This window comes from Ambystoma mexicanum, chromosome 2p, assembly GCF_040938575.1.
Source record: "Ambystoma mexicanum isolate Mex_15411 chromosome 2p, UKY_AmexF1_1, whole genome shotgun sequence".
NCBI lineage: Eukaryota > Metazoa > Chordata > Amphibia > Caudata > Ambystomatidae > Ambystoma > Ambystoma mexicanum.
In genome coordinates this window covers 559,155,241-559,173,716 of record NC_090923.1, presented here as the reverse complement: position 1 = coordinate 559,173,716, position 18,476 = coordinate 559,155,241, and the positions used below count along the sequence as shown (strand labels likewise).

At 47.1% G+C, this 18,476-nt stretch overlaps 1 protein-coding gene across 5 annotated transcripts in view; it reads left to right on the top strand.

The window, feature by feature from the left end:
* The first annotated feature begins 14,687 nt into the window (after window positions 1-14,687).
* GRM2 (glutamate metabotropic receptor 2) overlaps window positions 14,688-18,476 on the top strand; it is an 833,735-nt gene continuing 829,946 nt past the window's right edge. For 3 of the 5 annotated variants that reach the window (XM_069644034.1, XM_069644032.1, XM_069644035.1), the window contains exon 1: window positions 14,689-17,219. The gene's annotated coding sequence lies outside the window, so the exon portion shown is untranslated. Of the gene's footprint in view, window positions 17,220-18,476 lie in introns of all 5 variants that reach the window. The other 2 variants (XM_069644038.1, XM_069644036.1) reach the window with 2 other exon arrangements.

Genomic DNA, 18,476 nt, shown 5'->3' with positions numbered 1-18,476 from the left:
CCTCTTGTGGGAGGACCAGATTGCTCCTCTGGACCCCCATCTCGATCATTCACCAAATGTCAATGTTATTAGTCCCTTAACCAATATCGTCTTCCGAGTTCTGAGTTTAAGAGTGTCAGGTGTTCCACAAGTGTCCCCACTCTCGCAAGTGACTAATTGTCTCTTATGTCAGGATACAGTTCCTTTGCTAGACTATGGGAAAAATCAAAATAAAATAACACTGTAGTGAGTCCCTTTACTGTGCATGTTCAAAATAGGTAAGCTCCCAATCCACTCCTCGGATTTTCTTCAGTCCTGAGGACATAGTGTACGTTGATCAGTGCAGAGGACTAGGGAAAAAATATCAACAAATAGGACAAAGGGGGTTCTTGACACTGCTTCCTTGATCTGTCCCTCAGTGGAAGGCTTTTAGATTCTCCTCAGATGGCTCTGCTGATGGTTAGAGAGTTCCACTTGGAGCACGATTCCCTGTAGAAGCATTCACATCTGTGCAATATTGGCTGGGTCTCTGATGAAAGTGAGGACGTCAACATTGATTGGTCTCCCCACTAGCTCTGGAAAGTCAGTGACTAAACGAAAGAGGACATTATGGGCCAACCTGGCATCTTCTGGTGACAGGGACATTCACCCTGTCTTGCTGAGGTTCAGGATTATATATTTTCTACTAAATGTGAACAATGTCTGCATTGTCCGATCGCGTGGAGTGCAACTAGAATTATGATTTTATTTAAAAGATGGCTTAAATGTTCTGTATTTGCTGGGTCTCGAAGAAATGTGAGTGTATCTGTTGTTCTCCCAATATGGGTACTCAGGGAGTAGGATAAATTGATCAGCAATGACAATGAGGAGTTGTCTTACTGTCTTTTCATTTTCAGGATCTTGAAGAAAGTCAGTGACACTGGTGAGCCTCCCTACCAATGACGGGTATGATCTTAGCACCAGATCAAAATAGGTGACCACATCCTTGGCGATGTCGCTACTTCGGGACACCATAAGTGATCCCGAATGGGGTCTCTGTGTGGAACGAGTCGGGATACTGTATTTGCTTCCAATGTAAGTGTCCTCGGTCAAAATTTGGCATATTCTTTTCTCATCAAGGATTAAGTGTGCCTCAGTCCAAAGTTCAATAGTCAGCAGACTGTGTTGTGGCTTATACGTGCAATTTTTCTTCTTCACCCTGCAACTAGAATGCACAGAGTGTCCGTTTTTTATGTCTTTATCCCCTTTTTTGCTTAGAGGAAGTGTCCAATTTAAGCCACAACTTGCAAAAAGTTCTTTGTCTTTGTCTGGCTGGTCATGCGTCCTTCTTCCACGTCATGGATCTTGTCTGCACGTGCTGTGGTTCTTCCCCGTCGCTTGTCGATTCCTCAAGTTGGGCTGCAGGCAGGGGGCCTTCTCCGACGCTCTCCTGCCTTGTAGTTTCACTGCGGAAGGAGTGCAGTCCTCTACTGTAAAAGCACCGTTGAACCTTGGCTCGTCCCACTTTTTCCTTGTATGATTCTTCACAATGATGGCGTCTCCAGGGAAGACGGGTGGAACACATAGACCATGAACTTGGTCTGTTGTAGTGTCTCCTTCTGTGTTCTGTGCTGCTCTGCACCCATTTCGTCGTCGTTGCAGCTGGTCTGAAATGAAAGTAAGGCAAGATGTCATGCAGTTCAGATAGTTTTGCATTTCAGACCCTAAAACCTCTCCTGTTGACTGGGCATCACATCTAGCTCGGGGAGTCAGAGGAGTTCTCATTCTTCTTCCTGTTGCGTAAGATGGTGGTCGGACCTGGGTTGGTTCCGAAGTGCATACAGTGCCAATGGAAGGCGGTGCAACCATCGCTTCTTTAGAGTAAGCTTCAACTTAGCTATCCTATCCTTTAATAAGCTGTTGAGCTTCTCACAGACCCCATTACCTTGTGGATGATACGCTGACAAGAACTTGTGCTTTATACCAAGCAGCAAGCTAATCTGCTTGAACACTGCATTGACAAAGTGAGGGCCATTATCTGATCTCATGACCTCGCACACCCCCCACCTGGGGAACACTTCTCTCACTAAAAATGTGGCCGCACAGGTACAGTCTGGGTGTGTACATGGTCCTGCCTCAATCCATCTAGAGAATGGACACACCACAACCATTAAGTATCTGTACCCGTTACATACTTGAATCATGTTGACGTAATCGACATGCAAGTGTTGAAAAGGCCCATTTGGCCTTGGGTTGACTCCTCTCATTAATTTTAATGTGTGCCCAGCTGTGAATTGCTGACAAATTATACAGTTTACCATAAAGAATGCAACGTGCTCTGCTAAATTCGGTATGAACCAGTCTTCTGCGAGTGCTGCTGCTAGGTTCTCTTTTGTCATGTGCGCCGGGTAATGTAACTGCTCCAACGCTATTTTTAATAGGGCTACAGGCATTACTGGTTTCCCAGTGCTGTCTTGTCACCACAAGCTGTCAGAGGGGTTTAAAGAACACCCTCGATGTTTCCACAGGTTCTTCTCTTCTTGTGGTGTCTCCCCTTCTGGAGCTCCATTAGCTGTGTTTGCCCCAAATTACTGTAACTTTCAGGTGCGGTGCGTGTTACCATTATTCGCTCATTGGCATGGATAACTTCCACTTCCATGATTGTTTCACTTTTGGGTGCCATATGCTTGTCTTCCGTGTCTGCTGCTTGATTCCCACGTGAGATACAATCTGTCCCCTTCGTGTGAGCGGCACATTTCACGACCGCTATGCCCACTGGGAGCTGTAGTGCCTTGATCAGCCTTTCCAATAAGGCTGCGTGCTGCACTGGCATGCCGTCTGCTCGGGGGTAGCCCCTCCTTTTCCAGCGCACTAAGCCTGCATGCACTGTCTACGTCACATAGGCGGAGTCACTGTGCACCGTTACTTCCTGGTCTGCGTGATTCTCAATGGCGAGTATTTACGCCAATAATTCTGCAGCCTGTGCTGAATAATAAGATGGTATTCGTGCACTAAGAAGCACTCCAAAGTCTCCATTCGTTGTGTGCTTCATCACAGCAACACCTGTGTATCTTTGCCTATCATTTTGGTCGATCCTTGAAGACTCTCTCCTTCTGCCAAGGCATTTTCTTTCACCCTGGGGATTTCATCATAGAATTCTTCATAATTTGCACAGTCATGTATGGGCTCTCCTTTTGTGACTGGCTCTGTTTTGAACATCGCTGGGTTTACTATCTTACATCGGACTGGTTTAATTGATGGATTTAATATGATCACTTCATAAGCAGAAGCTCTCTGAGATGTCATTGTGCCCTTTGGTTTCTCTAGAATGGCAAATAGTGAGTGCTCGACGTACAACGTCTTTGAGCATCCCATTATAATGGTTGTAGCCTTTTCTATGGCGAATGCCGCGGCAGCTAAACTTTGTTCGCACGGGAAATGACCCCTCATCACTGGGTCCAAATTCCCACTATCGTTGGCCAGGGGCTTGTACCCCAAGTGGTTCTCTGCGTGAGTACTGCCGTCATAACGCTGCCATTTGTGTGTGAAAACAGGTAAAATTCCTCTGCATAATTGGGGATCCCTAGAACTGGTGCTGTGCAAATGGCTCTTTTGAGTTCAGCAAATCCTTTCTCCATTGTCTCAGACCATTCGATCATTTCTTTTGTCACTTGGGCCTTCTTTATGGCCTGAAGTAAAGGCTTGGTGTAAGAGCTGTATTTGAAGACCCATGCCCTGACATAGTTGCATAGGCCTAAAAAGCTGTGCATCTGCTTTATCGTGTGTGGCTTAGCCGTTTTAAATATGGCTTGAGCCCTTTCTGGGGTCACTTTCTTTCCCTCATGTGAGATCAGCTGGCCTATGTACAGCACTTCTTGTCGACAATATTGTAACTTTTCTTTGTCAACCTTGTATCCTTTCTCAGCCATTATAGTCAATGGGGCTGATTCATGGAATTATGTGCGCTGAAAAACAGGGATTTGTGTGCCATTCTGCCCACAAATCCCTGTTTCACAAATGGGGATTTGCGAGCAGAATGGCGCACAAAGCCAGTTTTTCGGCACACATAATTCCATGAATCAACCCGAAAAGCTGAACAGAATCGTGCCTGCATTGTTCTTCTGTTGTGCTACAAATTAAGATGTCATCCACGTATTGCAGGAGAACACTTTCTAGTGCGATATTGCTCAAGTCCCTTTGCAAATAGAAGGAGACTCACAGTACCCCTGTGGCAGCCTCGTGCTTTTCGGACGCATTTGTCTGAACATGAATTATGTCAGATCTTGTGAGTCACGGTGCAACGGGATTGCGAAAAATGCACTTTCAAGTCAATCACCGTGAAATATTTTTCCTCAATGGGTCTGTTACATAGAATTGTAGATGGGTTAGGGACTCGAGGGAACTCGGCCTCAACAATATCGTTTATTGGGCATAAATCCTAGATTAAATGCCAAGACCCTCCCTTTGATTTTCTGATCGGATAAACCGTGGTATTGCATGACAACTCTGACGTCACTCAGATGCCCTGTTCCATCATTGCAGAAATTGTCTTAACAATCCCCTCATCTGCCTCTCTGGACATGGGATATTGTCGGGCTTTTGGTAGAATTGCTCCTGGTTTCAATTTAATCTTCACTTCTCCAACCCCCTTCAAGAGGCCTACATCATAGGAGCCTGTAGTCCTTACTGAGACAGGCACCTCGGCTAGGTCATCATCAAAATATTCAGGATGATTTAGTGCCAACATCATTCTCTGAGGTACTTCTCCTTTAATCATCTTCACCCAAAAGGTGAGACTCACTTCCACCATTATTTCTCCCATATCTGTTTGCTCTTCAAACAGATCGTCATCGGTGTGTCGTCGGTCACTCGATATCCTTCTTCAATGGTGATTACTGCGCACCATTGTCGGCCCTCGTCGTCATACCCATCAATCAAGGCCACTCTCCCTCGCACTGCAGTCGTGTGTATCATCAAGGGAAATACTTGTCCCTTCTCCTCATGCATCAGTATTCTGGGTCTGAATATGAACTCATCAGGGGTTCTCATGATTTTGTCTGCAAGGTCTGGCAATCCTGTCATAAGCACATGCATACCATATGTGAAGATTTCTGGCTCTAATGGTATGGCCCTCATGGCTATGTGTCCTGAGTATGCTCTAATCATTTCGCATACATTTGAGGAGTGCATTCCTGGAGTGGAACATACTATGCCCTCCTCTGTGCACGAGATTATCAAGTTTAATTTTGTCATTAAATATCGATCGAAAATGTTTACTGGGGTCTGCCGAGAATATAATAAAGGTACATTCATTTGACATTCTCCTATGGAGACTGGGAGTGCATTTGTGAAGGGAACACGACTGGTAGCTCCTGTAAAACTCTCAGTATCTATGGCCTCACCAGACAAGGAAAACTTGCCTTCACGTATGCATGAGCGTATTGCACCCGTGTCAACTAAGAAGGAATATTCGTTATCACCTAAAACGACATCCACCCTAGGTTCCCTATGAGGGTTTGGTGTCACTGATAGGATAGAACACATCAGGGTTCCAAGTGAGCTGTCCTAGTTTATATACATATTTGGCCCACTGTGTGCTGGTGAATTTCCCCCATTCCCATTGTTACATCTCATTCCAGGGTTCGTGGTCTGCCCCTTGCCCATTGTCTGTGACAGTTGCTTGGGTGCCTGTTGGGATTGTCCTTGTGGAAAATTCCTCATGCTCTGAGGCTGCACACCTTGTTGCACTCCTGGTGCTTGTTGTTGCACTGTGTGATTCTGCGCAACACTCTGTTGAAAGACTGTAGGTGTGTTTGTCATGCCTGCTCCTGTTCCTTGGCCGTTCTGCATCATGTCTTGATTTCTGCATGTGCGCCCCAAATGCCCTGTCATTCCACACAGACAACATACTGGTGGCGGTCGGATCATTTGCCCATTTGACATATCTTGGTTACCATTTTGCATATTTGGAAACCTGCCTGATTGCTCTGCCATCCTCTTCCCCTAATTCCTCTTCCCCTCTTCCCTTAGGATAAAACCCCATATTGCCCTGATTATGCTGCTGTGGACTAGCCACGTACTGCAAGCTTGATTCAGCTGTGCTAGTTATCATGGCTCCCTCAAGAGCATATTTTGACAATTTCCCTTCCTCACCCTTTGGAACGGCTTCCTTTTTGCGATTCTTTTCTTGCAGCAGTCTACAATAATGTGCGATTGTCAACTGTATTTCAACCCAAGGCTTGGCTTCAATTCCCACCAATTTCTTGAGTTGTTTCTGCACGGCTCGGGCAGCCCTTGGCACAATATATGGTAAAACACAGGTATAGATTTCGTCCAGGATTCATGAGTCTCGAGCACCCATGCATCTTGAAAATTCTGTATGTAAACTAATGGATCTTCAGACTCCTTAATTTTTTGCGTCATTAAAGCTCCCATATCTGAAGTATCTGGGTATACTCGTAGCGTTTTCCATACTGCAGCTCTACACTTGTTAAATGGAGCTTTGTCGTGCACGGTATTAAATGTGGTTATGCCAGGGTAGCCTACTCGTGCCCACACATCATCTGCTCTCTCACCAAGTATGGCGATTAGGAGACCCTTAATGTCCCCTATAGCTAATGTGTTTCCTCTTGTCATTTTTTCTAACTCGTTTATCCACTTTCCGGCTCCCGATGTCAGCATTGGCAGCTTTTTTTTCAAATGTTCTCGATCCATGTGTGGCCATGGAATATATTGGGGTCTTATTCCCCCCTTCTTGAGCAATGGAAATTGGGAGTCATAACCCTCTCTCTCTTCTCTCATTGTTCTTCTGTCTATTGCAGGGATAATATTCCCGCATCGCCTTCTGCCTGGCAATGCAATGTCCTGAGCCTGTCTACATAGGGCGGTGATGACACACCCCTCTGACCATGAGATACTTCTTCATGTCAGTCAGACTCTGTGGCTGACTCTGGTACCCTCTGTGCAGACTCACTAGTGTCTGACCATCTTATTCCTTTTTCCCTTAGGAGTTGTCTTTCGTTCTGTCTCTCTTCCTCATTTTCCTCGCGCTCTTCCCTTTCTGAGTCAGACATTGTCTGTCCCCAACTAGTGCCTCTCCTTGTATCCTCCTTCCTCCTACTTATTTCTAATCTATCCAGCGATAGGTCTCTATTCCCACTACTTTGGAAGACATCCTCAGTGTCGTACAGCTGAGTGCTCTCCAGGCACTCGTCTTACCCCTCCCCTTGGGGTGTTTGTTCTAACCCCATCTCATCATATATACTAGCGATCGTTTCTCTGATGCTTCTGGTGTCTTCCGTATTTGCCCTACACGTGCCTGGTACTGAATTGTATGCAGGAAAGAATTCCTCTATATCTTCCCAATCTACTACTGGATCAGGTTTTTTAACCTCTCTCCCCAGATATTCAAAATCGCGTGCTCTCTGTCTTCGCTTACATTCTGTAGCGTCATTGAATTCTTTGCATATTCTCACCTCTTCTCTGACCCTATCTTCTTCCTTTCTCTTTTCATTTTTATGTTCATCTGCCCTTTGAATTTCCTCATCTCTTCGTCTCTTTATTCTTTTCTCACATATCCTTTGCTCTTCCTCTAACCTCTGCTATTTCTGTCTGTCTTGATCATTGGCTGCTCTTGGGTTGCGATCGAGCTGTCTCTCTTGCTCTTCGCGATATAGCTGTTCTCACCTTTGTCTGTCTTTCTTTCTTATTCTTTAATCTCTTAACTCCTTCTCTTTTCCCTTACCCTGTACATCCTCTATCCTTTCCCTTGGTTTTGCGTCATCAATGCCTTTGCCATCACGTTTCAATGAAATTTGCCTTCCCATCCATTCGTGTTTTGCGAATGCGATCTCATCAGTTTATCTTTGTTTCCCTTCCATCTCTTCCCTTCACTCTCTTTGACGAGAAATGCACTTGTCTGTGCCTGATCTCTTCTTTCATCATCACGTCTGCCTTTGTCCCGTGGGATTGTGGAGGCATTATTCTTATCCTTATCTTTCCCTTGATTTTCGTCACTACTATGTGCAGGTGACTCATATGCAGGGTTGCTATACCCCGTGGCTGCTTTGAGTTCTCTCAGTGAGTATAATATCTTGTCCTTACTTTCTTCAACTTTCATTTCAGATGCGGCAGGTGGCGTAGTAGGCGTCTCACCTCCCTCTGTGCATACATTAAATATCCAATCTGTTGGTGGCTCTTCCTCCTTTCCCTGCTCATACATTTTCCAAAGCTCCAAGGCAGCGAGGCGTTTTTCTAGCTTTATGCCTGTGTATGTGGCATGCAAATATGTTGTCATATGTTGTAAGACGGCTTTAGATAGGGACCCACCTTGTGGCCATGGCATAAACATCTTGTGGACAGTCCCTTTAACCCACTCGGTACTATATTTCTTTAGTTTGGGTATGTGTTTCGGCAACTGTTTGCATAAGTGTGTCAATGGAGTTTTATCCTCCATACTTTAAATCTGTTCCCTTTCCTCTTATATAATACTGGTCAACACTTTTGTGTGTCTTAAACAGTTCCAACAATATGAGCGAGCACCAAACACTGCAAGCTCCAATCCAAATTTTAACAACATTTTATACCTTCTGATTTACTCAAAAAGCATCAATTCATATGCGATTTTATCTCAGCTATTAAATCGGATAAAATTTAAATCAATTTTCTCTAAGAAAGTTTTTTACATATGATGTCACAACAAAAAACATGTAAGACAGACGCTTGACAGACTAGACGGAACACCAGCTGGTCATAGTTATCTCTACCTCTAATCATTACCCCTTCATGGAGACTAAACGTACCCTTTCACAATGTCTTTAACCGTCATGGTTGTCTAATCGTTCCCCCTTTATCTGGGACTCTAGGTACACGTTTCTTCTAGCCGCTTGTATTAAAAGCATAGGAATAAGGCGAATCCTCTCATTTCTCGGGTGCCTGCCCCGGTAACCTTTATTTATTTAATTATTCCTGAGTCATTATCCCCATATATATATAAATATATATACAGTCTTCTCTACTTCTAACTATATTTAGTTTGTTCCCGCCTCCCTCCTTTACCTTTTCCCTTTGCTTGTTCTAAAGCATGCACTTTTGCCAGAACATTAGTCTTTTTCACTCTCCGTTCGCATAGTTCCACTCTAGACACCTCGGGATAACTGCCTTCGTTACCGCCTTCTTGGTTTTTTCTCCCGTTCAGCTGCCCGTAGGAATGGGAAGGGATGCATGGGGAACCCTTCAGGCCCTGTCTGCAGTCTCTTTTACACTATCACTGTCTACAGGGAGCTTCACGGTCTACTCAGCCGAATGGCAAAGGACTTGGGATATTGCCGAAGACCTAGAGTTACTTTATGTCGATGGTCAATAGGTGTCTTATTCAAATCAAAAATCGATAATCGATAACCATCAAATCTCTGCTACCAAGTGTACTCAGGAGACCCCCGGCTGGCCCATAGAGCCGAGGTTTGCTCTGAAGTACTTTAAGACAAGATAGCTGCACCTTGAGATGGATGGGGGTGCAGATTTTTTACTCCAACACCAATCAATAAGGACAACTCAATGGTTTGGCAACGGGAGACCCTTTAATGACAAGTAAAAAAAAACGGGGAGTCATGGCAATCAGCAGTGATACGATAGTCTGTCTCGCTTCAACTCCAACGAGCTTCATACAAATCAGAACTTTTATACTCAAAACGCATCATAATTGACGTGTAACACTCAAAAGTTAACATACAATCTTATTGGTTAGGAAAAGGTTACTTTAATATAGGTAATATATATGTATATGGTAACAGATGAGGGGATTTGGTAAACACTGTCAGTTGGGCGTCTAAGCCCTTCCTTCAAAAATGACTACTGTAGACATCACTAAAAGTATGATGTCCCATTGGTTTTACTAACTATAGGACCCTAGATTATTTGGTCCATTGAGATTGGGTTGGCACCAACCCCATGCATAAATGTCCACTTTACTTAGCAGCACGCAGAATGGTCACTCATGTGCAGGGTGCCTCAGCTACCCGGCCTTCCTCCAATTAAGGTTACAATCAATCATCGCTTCAGCAATTATGTTTCAATTATTTTACATTGGTTGGCCTCGAAACTGCATCTTCTGTCTGGAAAAGTTCTGATATCTCCGTCTGGGCGGATATCAAGCGTAGGTGTGAACCCATGCTCCTTCTCATTCGGCTGGTCACGTGCTACCCACACCTTGAATTTATCTAGTTTTTCTCAATTTGTGCATTTATTTCTTATTCGGCTTGCCACCTGCCTAAGCCTCCTTATCTCGACCTTTCAAAAACAGGATATTCTGTTCTTAAGTTTCAATTATATGTAGCTACTTGTCGTTCCTTCTATTGGTATGACCTTGGCTCTTCTGGCACGAGTTGCATCTGCTGAGTTTCGATTCAGCTGTCTCTTCACATTTTGCTTAGAATATGAATCTTGTCTTGTTTGGCCTCTAGTAACCTGAGTGATTCTGTTTTTCGTGCAAAGTGGAATCGCACTTATAACATTATGCTTCGTCTTGAGGTAGATTATGTATAATGGCGCTTGCCGCGCTATTCTTCTACTTAGCATATCAAGTTGCACTGTTTTCTTAGCTTTCTTGCGGTTCCAAGCATATGTACAGGCGTTAGCTGGTTGAATATCTTCATCCTGCTTACAGCTTAAGCTTCTTTATATTTCAACATCGTTCTCTTCCTTTGGGTTCACAATATCTTTATTCATGGTGTTTCGTCTCTGTGTGTCATATTTTGGTTGTCATTTCTTCTATCTATGAGTCTGTCCAGGCTCTCCTGACGTCACCATTCGTCTTCCATTAAGTCCTTTTTGTTTTCTTCCGGGACGGTACTTAGGCAATCTTTATTTCGTCTCATTTGTTGGTAGGGTTTTCTCAATGGATACCTTACTGTCCATGGTTATCTGGGTATTGGTACTTCAATAGGTGTTGCTCTTCTGATGGGTACTGGGCAGAGCCTTAATGCAGCTCTCTGCTGGTTTATTTGCTCATCATACGTCACATATTTTGGTGTGAACGTTCCTGGTACTTCAAAATGGGCGATTGGAGTGCAGGCTTTATTTGGGACCTCCTCTACAACGGTGTACTGCGATTCCTGCAAGAACCACGACTGGCAGTAGAGCCAATAGTGCTGCTCCACCAGGAACAGCCAAGAGAGCCGCGATGTACTGCTACTCCCGCAGGAACCCTGACCGGCAATAGAGCATATAGGGATGTTCTTGCAGGAACAGCCAAGAGAGCCGCAGTGTACTGCTACTCCTGCAGGAACCCAGACTGGCAATAGAGCCAATAGTGCTGCTCCTCCAGTAACAGCCAAGAGAGCCGCTGTGTACTGCTACTCCTGCAGGAACATACACCAGGCAACAGAGCCAATAATTCTGCTCCTCCAGGAACAGCCAAGAGAGCAGCGGTGTACTGCTACTCCTGCAGGAACCCATATCAGCCAATAGAGCCAATAGTGCTGCTCCTCCAGGAACATTTAATAGAGCCACAGTGTACTGCTACTACTGCAAGAACCCATGTCAGCCAATAGAGACAATAGTGCTGCTCCTCCAGGAAAAGACAAGAGAGCCGCGTTGTACTTCTACTCCTTCAGGAACCCGGAACAGTAATAGAGCCAATAGTGCTGCTCCTGCAGGAACAGCTAAGAGAGCCGTGGTGTACTGTTAATCCTGCAGGAACCCAGACCAGCAATAGAGCCAATAGTGCTGCTCCTCCTTGAACCGCAGAGCGAGCTGTGGTGTACTGTTACTCCTGCAGGAACCTCGTACAGCAATAGAGCCAATAGTGCTGCATCTCCAGAAACAGCTGAGAGAGTTGCGGTGTACTGCTACTCCTGCAGGAACCCCGACCAGCAATAGAGCCAATAGTGCTGCTCCTCCAGGAACAGCCATGAGAGCCACGGTGTACTGCTACTCCTGCAGGAACCCCGACCAGCAATAGAGCCAATAGTGCGGCTCCTCCAGGAACAGGCAAGAGATTTGCGGTGTACTGGTACTCCTGCAGGAACCCAGACCGGCAATAGAGCCAATAGTGCTGCTCCTCCAGGAACAGCCATGAGAGCCACGGTGTACTGCTACTCCTGCAGGAACCCCGACCAGCAATAGAGCCAATAGTGCGGCTCCTCCAGGAACAGGCAAGAGATTCGTGGTGTACTGCTACTCCTGCAGGAACCCAGACCGGCAATAGAGCCAATAGTGCTGCTCCTCCAGGAACAGCCATGAGAGCCACGGTGTACTGCTACTCCTGCAGTAACCCAGACCAGCAACAGAGCAAATAGTGTTGCTTCTCCAGGAACAGCTGAGAAAGCTGCTGTGTACTGCTACTCCTGCAGGAACCCCGACCCACAATAGAGCCAATAGTGCTTGTCCTCCAGGAACAGCCAAGAGAGCCGCAGTGTACTGCTACTCCTGCAGGAACCCCGACCAGCAATAGAGCCAATAGTGCTGCTCCACCGGGAACAGCCAAGAGAGCTGCGGTGTACTGCTACTCCTGCAGGAACCCAGACCAGCAATAGAGCCAACAGTGCTGTTCCATCGGGAACAGCCAAGAGAGCTGCTGTGTACTGCTACTCCTGCAGGAACCCAGACCAGCAATAGAGCCAACAGTGCTGTTCCACCGGGAACAGCCAAGAGAGCTGCGGTGTACTGCTACTCCTGCAGGAACCCAGACCAGCAATAGAGCCAACAGTGCTGCTCCACCGGGAACAGCCAAGAGAGCTGCGGTGTACTGCTACTCCTGCAGGACCCCAGACCAGCAATAGAGCCAACAGTGTTGCTCCACCGGGAACAGCCAAGAGAGCTGTGGTGTACTGCTACTCCTGCAGGAACCCAGACCAGCAATAGAGCCAACAGTGCTGCTCCACCGGGAACAGCCAAGAGAGCTGCGGTGTACTGCTACTCCTGCAGGAACCCAGACCAGCAATAGAGCCAATAGTGCTGCGATATTTGTTACACTACTATTACAGGCAGTTCTTTTTTCCTTTGGACATCAATACTTTTACTGTGTAGAATGTTGGAAACATAAGATATGTGAATAAACAGCGATGCTCTCCTCACCAGATGTAGTATCTTGCTCCCCAGCAAGATATGCCTGGATCAGGAGTGACAAGGAGCAGGAACCAGGCTGACCCAGGTGAGTACAGACAAGATGCTTTATTATACTTAGTTACATAAATACAGTTCATAAAGATGTGGGAGAGAAGGTATTCAGCATCTGCCCTGGTTCCCTGCCATGCTCCAAGTCCCTAACTGTCAACCTCAGAACCCCCAGGCCTCCAACACTCCACATTCCACCGAGCATTCTATGAGGCCCAGCTTGCAAACACAGAGTCATTCTCATTCATTCAGGATACCATAAATACCTTTATCAGGACGTTAACTGTCCTATGGTAATAATAGTGTTACCATTTATTGTTGCCATCTTATACTCCATCCTGAAAGCTAGACCTTGAGTGCACAGCCACGTCTATCATATGATATGATATCATATGATATGGTATTTATAACGCGCCTATACACAAGTGTTTCAAGGCGTGACGAGGCGGGGGGGGGGAACAAGGGGAGACATACAACGATCCTACTAGGCCAGGTGTCATTCAGATCGCGCAAGTGCAAGGGAGGAGGGGAAAGGGAGAAGTGCAAGGGGAAAGGGAGAGGGGAAAGTGCAGTACAGGGTAATAGCATACAGGAAAGTAACAAGGGCCAGCTAGTGGCAGTGCGAGTAAGATATCATAGGTAATACAGGGAATGTGCTGCATTGTTCTTAGTCCCTTTCAGACACTACCAGGCGCCTGGGAGGTGCTGTAGCTCATCAGCACTGCCGAGAACTGCGGGCTTTGACCGTCTAGAGCAGGGCCTCTCATTACTGGAACAGCAGGTCGAAGTTGCAGTCCAGGACTCATGTACATTGACGGAGCTATGTGAGGAGGGTCGTGCAATTAGGCAGTTGAATGTTTCCTTATAGGATGGACTTGCATTGGTAGAGATGTGTGATGAGTCTCGGTGAGCTGCGTTGGCAGAGCTGTGTGAGCAGTGAGAGCATAACATCACCATTGAATGCAGCAATAGGGGCCCGGCTTGCATGGGCATAGCTGTGTGAGCAGTCTGGTTATTGTGATAGCTGTGTAGTTTGCCTGCCAGGACGGGGGTGTATTGCCAGAAGCGTGGGTCGTACAGCGCCCGCAGATAGAGGGAAGCGGGGATGTCCCAAGGCAGATTTCCTCTGCCATCTGACACTTGTGACTATGTCGAGAAGGATGGAGGTTACACACACACGCTCACACACACACAAAGCACCGCCCATGTGAACCGGACGAAGCCATCGCAGTGTAAATTGCGAAGAAAACATACAGGAAGAGAAAAGATTGGTTATGCGACGAAGAGGGTTAGCGGCCAGTGCCAAGCTTGGACCTGCCCGAAACTGTGCGAGGTTCCGATCTGATAGGGCTCGGGGAAGAGGCTGTCCCTGCAGAGTTCTGGAGACAGAATCCCAAAATCCCTGATCCATCAACAGCTTCTGCCCAGGTTCCAAATCCGCATGCGTTGAGACCTGCAGACATCAATGGGGGCATTGCGTGGAGCGAGTGTGGCAAACCTACGTGCTGGGGCCTCGACAGGGCCCGTGCGGGTCCCTAGGCAATCCGGAACAGGCAGAGCTGGGAATGGCCCAAGTGACAGCTATAAAAGAGCTGTCAGTCATTGGCAGCCATTACTTTCCAGAAGTGACCGCAGCCTGGAGAGCCAGGATACCGTGAAAAGGGGCTACTGACAGGCAGATGTGCACACAGCGGGACGCCGAAAAAGACAGCAAGGGGGGTGGGGCACCTTAGGACGAGTTCTTAGAGTAGGAAATACGGGGACAGTTAGGAACGAAGAAGGACAGGGCTTAGGGTCAGTGGTGCAGAGAAAGGGACGAAAATAGAAGGAACAAGCGGAAGTAGTGAAAGAAGTGCCACTGGCGGAGTAGATCACAGGACAAAGAGACAGACGAGAGGGAAAGAGAAGCTGAGTGCGACAAAGTCAGGGGAAGAGAGCCAGAGAAAATGGACCCGGGATAGAGCCAGGGAAGACGAGAGAGACAACCTGGGAGAGTAAAACTGAGTGGGCGAGAGACAAATTGATGGAGAGAAATAGAGTGTGTGTGAGAGAAAGAGTGGGGGGGAGACAGAGAGAGAGGGAGACACAGAGAGAGAAAGGGGGAAAGTTGCAGGTAGCTCGAGAAAGAGAGAGGGTGCAGGATAAAACGGAGGGACAAAGAGAAAGAGGGAGTGGGGATAAGAGAGAGCTGGACCCGAGGGTCAGACAGAGAAGGGCGGAAACGTAGAGAGAAAACAACAAACACAAGCACGGTGGGTAAGAGGAGTTAGTTAAAGTGTGATCCACAGAATAAACGGAGCGGGAGAGTCCGCAAGACTGACCTGCAGCCACAGAGGCAAAGACAGGCGCGCCGCTACACAGAGACGCGGAGAGTCCGTGACAGAATAGCTGGAAAACACGCAAGAGAAGGCAAAAAGAGACATCGAGTCACCGAGGGCGGGCGAGGAATAGACCTTTAGGAACGGAGGTAGGGACACATAAATATAGAGACGCAAAGACAGACACAAGGAGAAAGGCAGTGGTCATAGACAGACCTAGTGACAGTAGTGACAGAGGGAAGGGGTGAGAAGAGACGCACAGAAAAAGCGAGATAATCGAACACACCCACACACGGGGGGGAGATGAAAGACATATAGTAAAGAGAGCGGAGTTGGTGTTGGAGGCGCTCTCTGCACACAGCACATCCCTTCGTCTCCACGTGCCGGGTGCAGCCCGAGGCTGGACGCACCTGCGCTTCCGCACCTGTACCCGAGCCGGCTTCCCGCCTTCAGCACCGCCCGCTCGGGACAGCTCCCTCCCGCCCGTGTCAGCGGAGGAGTCTCCGCACGCCTTGTGATAGGAGGCAACGGACAGGCAGAGCGGGAGGATCGGTTCAGCACCAGCGCCACGGAGGACAGCTCCAGAGAGCAGAGAGGCTGACGCGCACGCTGTCCGCAGCATCAGGACCCCCTTACCCTCAACAGGGCAGGGCTTTCTGTGACCTCTGCAGGCAGGGCAGCAGGGCCTCCGCCCCACCCCTCAGGCAAAGCATTGTGGACCACGTTTCCTTCTCAGATAGAACACGCTGAACCCCAACACCTTAACAGGTAGGAAGTCCCGAGACCTCCCGAGGAAGAACATTTCAGTCCTCCCCAAGTAGGGCTTCCGAGTCCTCCCTGCAGGACATCTTGTGACCCAAGACACTCAGGTAGGATATCAGCCCATCTCCCCCTTAAAGACATGCAGGACTTCAACGCCCCAAACTCCCGCGGGGCAGCCCAACACATCACCAGGCGGGTCCTCCTTTGATCCTAGCCCCCCAAGTGAAACATGTATCCAGCACTCTATCCAAGGCATAACCTTAGCTAGGGTATCTTGGGAGGTCATCTGCCAGAGGCAAAGCCTCCTGCGACCTAATTCCTTGCACAGACAGAGCAACTTGGGAACCTGTTGATCGCAGAAAGGGCACACTGACATCTCATTCTCTACAGGATATCTGGCACCTCATTCTCTACAGGATATCTGGCACCTCATCCTCCACAAGGTATCAGGCACCTCATTCTCCACAGGGTATAAGGCATCTCATTCTCTACAGGGTATCTGGCACCTCATTTTCCAGGGCACCGGCACCTCATCCTCCACAGGGTACCTGGCACCTCATTCTCCACAGGGTATCAGGTATCTCACCCTCCACAGGGTATCAGGCACCTCATCCTCCACAGGGTAACTGACACCTCATTCTCTACAGGGTATCTGGAACCTCATTTTCCAGGGCACCTGGCACCTCATCCTCCACAGGGTACCTGGCACCTCATTCTCCACAGGGTATCAGGCACCTCATCCTCCACAGGGTATCAGGCACCTCATTCTCTACATGGCACCTCATCCTCCACAGGGTAACTCGCACCTCATTCTCTACAAGGTATCTGGTACCTCATTCTTGACAGGCAGAGTAGCCTAGGACCTCGCTCTGTTCCCGATTTGTGAACCCTGGGACCTCATTCCCTCGTCAGGCAGAGTCAGTCTCCTGGGACATCATTCCTTTCTCACACACTGGATCCTGAAACCTCATTCCCTTCTCAAGAAGCGCACCTCGAGACCGCAGCCAGCCCAGTCCGCCCAGCGGAGCCTCAGTCAGGAATCCCGGGCTCCCTCCGGAAGACCCCCAGGTAAGACGGCGGTGCAAACCAAGCCATGCTTCCAGCGCTGAGCATAGCGCCCAGATGCCCGCGGAAAACAATCGTGTCTTGTTTATTTCTATTGGGGGTGGGGCGAGAGTAATAGTGGATGGAGATTGATACTTTTATGAAACTAATTCTGTTGCCAGGTTACCATTTTCACATCAAATATTGAAGACACAATGTCCCCCTCCCTTCTGCCTCGCTGTGCTCTCTTTCTTTCTCTGCATTTCCCCCTCCTCCCGCTGCATCTCTTCCTAATCTCATTTCACTCTGTATTTTTACCTTTTCACCCTCGTTCTCTCCTCCTCTGTTTTCTCAAATCCGACTCTCCATTTGCCCGTCTGTTCTTCTTCGTTCTGTGTGCCAGTTTCCCTTTATGTTCGTCTGTCCTCCTCTGCCCTTACACTGCCCCGTATCTGCCTCGCGACCATTCGCCCACCGTCTTCCCTGTTCCGTGTTTAATTCCTTTAAATGTGATGCTACATCTCACTGTCAGAGTCCGTCAACATGTCTGTCTTATCTATCTACCCATCTGTCTATCCATCTATCTATCTATCTATCTATCTATCTATCTATCTATCTATCTATCTATCCATCTACCTATCTATCTATCTATCTATCTATCTATCTATCTATCTATCTATCTATCTACCCATCTATATATCCATCTACATATCTATCTATCTATCTATCTATCTATCTATCTACCTATCTATCTATTTATCTATCTACCCATCTGTCTGTCTGTCTGTCTGTCTATCTATCTATCTATCTATCTATCTATCTACCCATCTATCTATCTATCTATCTATCTATCCATCCATCCATCTATCTATCTATCTATCTATCTATCTATCTATCTATCTATCCATCTATCTACCTAGCTATCTATCTACCCATCTATCTATCCATCTACATATCTATCTATCTATCTATCTATCTACCCATCTGTCTATCTATCTATCTACCCATCTATCTATCTATCTATCTATCTATCTATCTATCTATCTATCTATCTATCTATCCATCCATCCATCCATCTATCCATCTATCTATCTATCTATCCATCTATCTACCTAGCTATCTATCTACCCATCTATCTATCCATCTACATATCTATCTATCTATCTATCTATCTATCTATCTATCTATCTATCTATCTATCTACCTATCTATCTATCTATCCATCTATCTATCCAGCTATCGATATATCTATCTATCTAAGAGCAAGATATGAGAGTCTGT